Genomic DNA, 7,746 nt, shown 5'->3' on the forward strand with positions numbered 1-7,746 from the left:
GTGCTTATAGAGGCCAGAAGAGGGTGTCAGGTCCCCTGGGCTGGAGTTACAGGTGTTTGTGGGAGCCACCCAATGTGGGTGCTGGGAATTCAACTCAGGTCATCTGGACAGCAGCACCCACTCTTAACCACTGAGTCATCTTTCCAATCCCTCTTTATTACCTTTATTATTGTTTGTGCATGTGTCAAGGGCTTGCACCATGGCAAGATAGTGGAGGTCAGAGGACAGCTTTCTACCATGTTGATTCCAGATTAAACTCAGGTGGTCAGGCTGGATAACAAGTACCTTTGCCCACTTAGCCATCTCACTAGCTCCTGTGTCTCTTTTTCAGGCTAGTGCCATGCTGTTTTAATTGTAACATCATATAGTTTGAGTTTGGGTAGTATAATATCTTGTGCTTTGTTCTTTCCTTCACAGTTGCTTTGGCTGCTTGGGGTTTTTGTGGTTCCATATGAATTTTAGAATTTTTTTACATAGTTTGATGAAAGTCATAGGTATATTGAAAGTGATTACATTGAATTTGTAGATTTCTTTGGGTAATATGGGTATTTTAATTTTTTTTTCAATACAGAATATAGGATATCTTTCCAAATATGTTCTCTTCTGCTTCTGTGGTCAGTGTTTTAGTTTTTATTATAGAGATCCTTTACTTATTTGGTTAAATTTAGTCTTAGATATTTTATTTTTAGACTCCTAGGAATAAAGGTAACATTTTACACTGACATCAGAAGTATCTTCACTTCATCATTTCTTTTGATTACTTCAATATTTATGTCTGTCTGAACCTGATTATCAAAATAATGACTTAAAAGAACTGCAAAGAGCTTGTGATTGATTTGACAATAGTTCGGATGTCATTTGAATGCTGTAGTCCATTCTAGGCCCTTCTCCAATATTTCTAGAATATGGCCTTCTATATTGTGTTGTGTATATTTGTGTGTCTAGCAGAACCACAGGATACACTAGATACTGGATTATTGGCAGTGCTTTTACAGTCACCCACAAACTATAGCCCTCAAACTGACCTCTGGGAGAAGTAAAGAAGGACACCAAAGCCAAGTTTTCTGTTCTTACTCAGTGTATAGTCATCTTCCATTTTTGTTTTAAATTATATATTCTAAATGTAAAAGCAATACAAAGCCTCAGACTAACCTCTGATAAAATAGAAAATATCTTTTAAAATTATGCTTAATAAATGTTTATGGAAAGAAGTCAAAGAACTGTAGTTCTGATATGCAAAAGGGATGGATGGATGGATGGATGGATGGTTGGATGGATGGATGGATGGATGAAAGATTGGATGGATAGATAGTAAGAGACGGTAGCAATGTTATGATATGCAAAACAGATGATAGATGAATAGGAAGATGGATTGATGGATGATGGTCAGTCAAATATTTTGTATAGTTACTTAAGAAAGGCTACAAGTATAAGAGTTTGTTCACTGTACTCTAGCTAATGTGGATTCAAATCATTGCTCTTACTAAACAGCTCTACCTAACAAATATAGATAATTATACCTTATAGCTGAAAGAGTAATTTGGGGGGTTAAGAGAGATAATATTCATAAAACTTTAAGAACAGTGCTTGGCATACAAAATATTTTAAATTTATATTAGACATTTTTGTTTTTACTTTTTTGTTTTTGAGGCAGGATCTCTCTGTGTAGCCCAGACTAGCCTTAAACTCATGATCCTACTGATTTAGCCTTGCCAGTGCTGAGATTACAGGAATGCACCGTCATGCAGAACTTGGACATTACTTTTTTAAACACATTATTTCACATTATATAAAACCTATGTATAAATCTCAATTCATTTTTGTAAGTACTGGTAACAATATTCACTTACATTTTTACAGCAAAAAATTTTCATAGCGATTTATTTTCAGAACAATCCAGAGGTTAAGGAAACTGTTGTTTCCAGTTTAAAGATGAGATGGAATTCAGGCAGAGAGCCCATGTGCTTCTGATGGCTCAAGTCTCACCTCTAATTTCAGAAGATCAGGGCTTTGCCCCCAGGATCAGGGTTCATGCTTACCTTCCATCGCTTTCAACTACTTCGATAAAGCAAACCTGGCTTACAAAGTGTTAACACCCTGTCACATATATTTTTATCAGTTAAAACTTATATTTACCTCTTAAGCATATCCATCATTGCCTTGTGTCTCTGTTGTCTCATTCACAGTAAGACCTGCCTTAGCATTGGAACAAGATACATTTAGTATTAATATCATGACTTTCCAAGGGTGACCTACCAACAGATGCTTTTCTGAGAGGGGTTTCCTCCTCCGTCATAGAGACCCTGATGCTAATGAAGCTTTGCCACCTCGTGGAGTGGTACCCCAGGGAGGAAACAGTAGAGCCCCTCTTCTTGCTACCAGCCCAGGATGGAATAGCTAGCTGTCTCTAGTAGGATGGCAAGAGAGAGGAAATGAGCTTGTGTTCTGAGGTAACTCTGTTGCTTTGATCTTCAAAGACAATAGTTGAGGGACTGGAGAGATGGCTTAGAGGTTCAGAGTGCTTTCTGCTCTTCCAGAGAACCTGAGTTCAGTTCCCAGCACACATGTCAGGTGGCTCACAACTGCCTATAACTCCCAATCCAGGGGATCACACACCCTTTTCTGGCCTCACAGACGTTGCACTCATCTGGCATATATCCACACAGACACATAAATAAAAATTTAAAGGAGAGTAATTGACTCATGCTTTTTCTGGTTACTAGAACAGGCATTCACCACAGACTGACGTTCATTCACAGCACTAACCTCATCAGTGGTACAATTTGAGACATAGACACCTCTTCAAAACATTTGAGTTTTAGAGTTGATAGCATAAATATCAAAATTGTAAAGCTGTTTTTCTTTTAGTTATATTCCATTATTTTTTCATTTCTATGTTTGTTCTGTTTTCCAAGTTAACTTTAAAATTAACTTTGGGAATTTTTTTTTTTTGGCAGTCCTGAAACAGTCCTGACCTAACATGACTGTTATGTGCTTAATTTTAACCTTCTGTAAAGGTATTGGCTGTGAACAGGAAGTGAGATTTTGTGAAATCTCTCTTTGCGGTACTGAATCCTGACTAGGGTTTCTACCCTGCTATCTTCAGTGCAGAATATCAGAGTCTACATTTCTTTATTACCATTACAGCTTCAAAGGGCAGGAAGAAGAGATACATAATGAAATAATACATTCTTTTCTATTATTATTAGGTTGTCATAAATACCTGTTCTAATGCATATTTTATCAATAAGTTTCTGAGATAGTCATTGTACATGACAATATGCTGTTTATATAAGGTATAACATTCCTGAACAGGTTTTACATTTGAATATATATCAGGTTTTGTTTCTACTTACCATATAATAACTAGCTTTGCAGCAACTTTTATTAGCATATTATTAAACATCTATTTTTTTTTAAAGCCATATACACTATTAAAGGTTTTAAGAAAGGGCATGAAGAGATGGTTCAGCCACAAAGAGCACTTCTCTTCCAGAAGACATGGTTTTAGTTCCCAGCACCCACATGACAGCTAACAGCCATTCTTAACTCCAGTTCCCAGGGACCTGATGCCCTCTTCTGATCTCCATAGACACCTGACACACATGTGGTACATTTACATGCATGTAGGCAAAGCACTTATATACATAAAATAAAAATAAAGGAGATATTTTACAAGATTTTTAGGGGCTAGAGAGATGGCTCAGCAATTGAGAGCATTGACTGTTCTTGCAGAGGACCCGGGTTCGAGTCCTGGCACCACATGGTGGCTACAAACTGTCCTTAACTCCAGTTCCATGGGAATTGGAAGCCCTCTTCTGACCTCTGCGGCATTGCACAACACGGGTGCACTCACATACATGCAGGCAAAATACTCATATACATAAAAAAATAAAAGATTTTTTTGAGAGTTTAAAGAAATTCTATAAACTCTTTAAAATCCACTTTTTAGTTTGGTGGTGTATATCTTCCTTTTAAAATCTAATATATAGTTAAATAAAGGAAATCAAAAGTAAATGGGTACATCTCAGGCTGCAGTTTTTAAAATCTTTTAAAAACGGTTTTAATTGGAAAAATGAAAATATCTATATCTCAGAAATTTGAATCTTTTATATTGGTTAACAGATTATAATAGTGGGCTGGGAGAGGGCTCACTGGGTAAAATGCTTTCTATACAAGCATGAGGACCAGAGTTCAGATATTGAGAACCCATATAAACGTTGGGTAGTTGTGGTAGCCTGCTTAAAATGCTAGTGCTAGGGAAGCAGAAATGGGGCTCTGTGGGAGCACACTGGTTACTTAGATTAGCCATATAGATGAACACTGGGCTTGAGTGAGAGACCCCGCCTCAGTACATAACATGGAGTTTGATAAAAGAAGACACCTGATAACAGTCTCTGATCTCAACACACACACACACACACACACACACACACACACACATATTTGAGGCCGCCTAACATTTAATAGAAAAATGAGAAAAAGACCTAAAGGCAACTCCCAAAATTGATTTTAAAATAGTCCTTAAGTGTATGAAAAATTGTTTAAGCTTATTCACAATTATAGAAACTGAGACCAGAGAAGCCCCCACTATTTTCAAGACTGTCTAAAAATCAAGTAATATTTTCTTGCCCTCAAAGCAGCATAGATTTTTTAAGTGATTATTTTCATTACCAATTGTACAATAAAGTTCCTGCTCTAGTAGAAAGTGAAAAACAGATCAGACACAAGCTGTCTTTACAGTGTTTGCAATTTATGGAGCAGACGAGTAATCACATAAGCAATACTATGGCCCATAAAGTAATAACACAGGGTTCAGGGGAACTATCTAGTGGGTCTTAATTACACTGAAAGTCCTCTCTAGGTGAGTGAGGTTTAGACCTAGAACATTGATAGGTAAGTGTATTAGTTACTTTTGTGCTGCTGTGATAAAACACCATGACCAAGGAAACTTATGGAAGGAAGTTTATTGGGCTTATCGTTTCAGAGGAATAAGAATCCATCATAGTGGGAAGGCATGGTGGCAGAGGCATACAGAGCAGAAAGCTGAGCACTCACATCTCACAGCAGAGCAAGGACAACTTGGAAGTAGGGCAAGGCTATGAACTCTCAAAGCCTACCCCGATGAACTGAAGAGATGGCTCAGCAGTTAAGAGCACTAGTTGCTCTTGCAGAGGATGCAGGTTCAATTCCCAGCACCCACATGGTAGCTAACAACCATCTTTAACTCCAGTTCCAGGAGATTCTTGCCCTCTTCTGACCTCTGTGGGCATTGCACAACAAAGGTCCACTTGCATGCATGCAATGTACTCATACACATAAAATAAAAATAATAGTTAATAAACATCCTTCCCTAAGTAATGTGTTTCCTACAAAAGACCATGCCTCAAAAAGGTTCCATGAGCCTTCCCAGACAATGCCATTGACTGACCAAGTGTTTAAGTACCTGGAGTTTGTGGGGAACACTTCTCATTCAAAGTAACCACAGTAAGGCTTTTTGACTTTTATCATAAGTGTTTTGGGAAGATGAAGGGGCCTTAAGTTGGGACTGAATGTGATATTCTTTATGTTTTTAAGGAGTTCCTAAAATCACAACTGGTTGCTGTTTGGTGAATAGACAAGAATAGACTTCACTTGAGATCAGTGTGCAGTATATAAAGGCTCTGAAACACCCTTTAATACAGTCATTTTTAGAAATATATCGTAAGAGAAATATATCGTAAGAAAATTGTATTAGTCACTTTTTATCACTGTGACCTGACAGAAACAACTTAAGAGAAGGATTTTGTTTGGGATCATGTTTCAGATGGTTCCGTCTGTCATGGTGAGCAGAGTACTTCAAATCATGCCGAATAAGAAGCAGAAAAACAGGACAGGACAAGGGACAGGATACTCCCCCCACCATGACCTGCCCAGCAGTGACCTACTTTTTCCAGCAATGGTCCACCTCCTGAAATTTCTAGACCCTCCCAAAGTATCAGCACGTGCTTGGGACTAAACCTCTAACAGATGAACCTGTTGGAGAGATAATTTATCTCCAAACCATAATGAAGTAGGCGGTATTATAGTCAAAGATTGACTTGTATAGATCTTATCAGACTGTCACTGGGAATTGCAAAAATTTTGGAACAGCTATGTTTAAAAGAGGAATGGTTTCAGATTCTTTCTTTTCCTTTACTCTGGTTACCAGGGAGGTAAAGGAAAAGAATCTGAAAGAGAAGAACAGTAGGAAGCAGGCATTAATAAGGGAGATATGGATAAAAATGGGGTTATTTTAAGGGGCGGGGGAAGAGAAGGTTATACAAGGAACCTAGGGAATAAAAGGAAAGAAGGAGCTTAAGAGAGGTGGGACCATAGGGGAAGGGTATTATTAAGGGAGAAATGGGAAAAATTAAGGGAGAAATAGGGAAAATGGGAGCACCTTAAATGGGGAAACAATGGTGGAAAGGTTAGACAATGCGAGAGATATATAATGCCTAGCTAGTTTTAAAAAATAACCAGAGGGAACCATATTAGTCCAACAACATACTGATAAATCATACATACAACTAGATTGAGGAATATAATATACGTCTAGGCAAGGTTTATCTGAGAACATTTGGTCTTTGCCCAAGCTTTATCTACATGGCACATGGTAATTTAAAATACCAGACTGGTGGAGCTAAGCTTCTCTTGGATGTTTAATAGCCATACTTTGAGGCCTATACTAATTTGGTCAGAGGGACATAAAGGACAGTTTTTGCTCCTTGCCCTCCTAGGTCAACTAAGTTCCAGGAGACTATGAACATCTCTCAAAATATCCTGTAACTGCAGTGAGTCACCTGTCCTCTTAATGAAGGAGGCCATGGAGACCCCATGAGATGGACTTGAACCAGAGTCCAGTCTACAAAGAGGAGGATCAACACAGAGAAATCATTTCCTCCATGCTTCCAAGTCGAAGCATGGACCAAGCAGGACCTTTGACTTATCTTCACATAGGCAGAACTGGTAAAAGAAAGGAGCCAGGGGCTCCTCCCAAGCCCATGTGACCCCTGAGGAACAGATTCTCAAATGGCCTTAAGAGTAAAAATAAATTGGTTTATCTGGGCCAACTGTGTGGTCTTAAACACCCAAAAGGAAAGTATAACCAAAGATTAAAGGGGCCAATATAATTTTTTAAGAGTCCATCTGTATAGCTGAATGCTACATAACAAGAAACAATGCCAGACAGGAGATACCTTCCTTTGAGTTGTTGGCCAGGGTGGCCCCAGAGACTCCCAAATAGTAACCCAGCATAGAACTGGGAAAATGAAAAGCACACCCCAATCTTATCTAAAGGAATATTGACAGTGGATTACTGCTAGATGAGGAACAGCTGATCTTCCTGAAGCAAGGAACTCTAGATAGGCTGACTAGATTCAGCAGATGGACACACACTGGGGAACTGCTGGGGGTGCCGACAACACAGTGGACAGTAACAGGAATGACAGAGTATTTGGGCTCCAGTTGGGGTGGGGAGCTATGGGAGGTGCCATTTGGGAAGTGGGTATATAGATGAATAAGATTGTGTGGGATGTTCTGTATGATATACACACCAAAAAAATCAACAAATAAAAAAATGAGTTATATTTGAGTAAGAAGGATAAACATTTACTTCATGTTAGTTAGTAGAGGTGATAAACATTACAATTGCAATCTACCTGATGACTTTATATCCATACTCAGGAGCCACGGATCCGAGTGTAACTTACTGTGACTGGTAATAAT

The 7,746-nt window shown here is 38.5% G+C and overlaps 1 protein-coding gene across 10 annotated transcripts in view; it reads left to right on the top strand.

Moving 5' to 3' along the window:
• Cadps2 (calcium dependent secretion activator 2) overlaps positions 1-7,746 on the top strand; it is a 595,026-nt gene that overhangs the window by 497,691 nt on the left and 89,589 nt on the right. The gene's annotated exons all lie outside the window — the stretch shown is intronic.

This window comes from Nannospalax galili, unplaced genomic scaffold (genome assembly GCF_000622305.1).
Source record: "Nannospalax galili isolate Female #2095 unplaced genomic scaffold, S.galili_v1.0 scaffold413, whole genome shotgun sequence".
In the NCBI taxonomy this organism is placed as follows: domain Eukaryota; kingdom Metazoa; phylum Chordata; class Mammalia; order Rodentia; family Spalacidae; genus Nannospalax; species Nannospalax galili.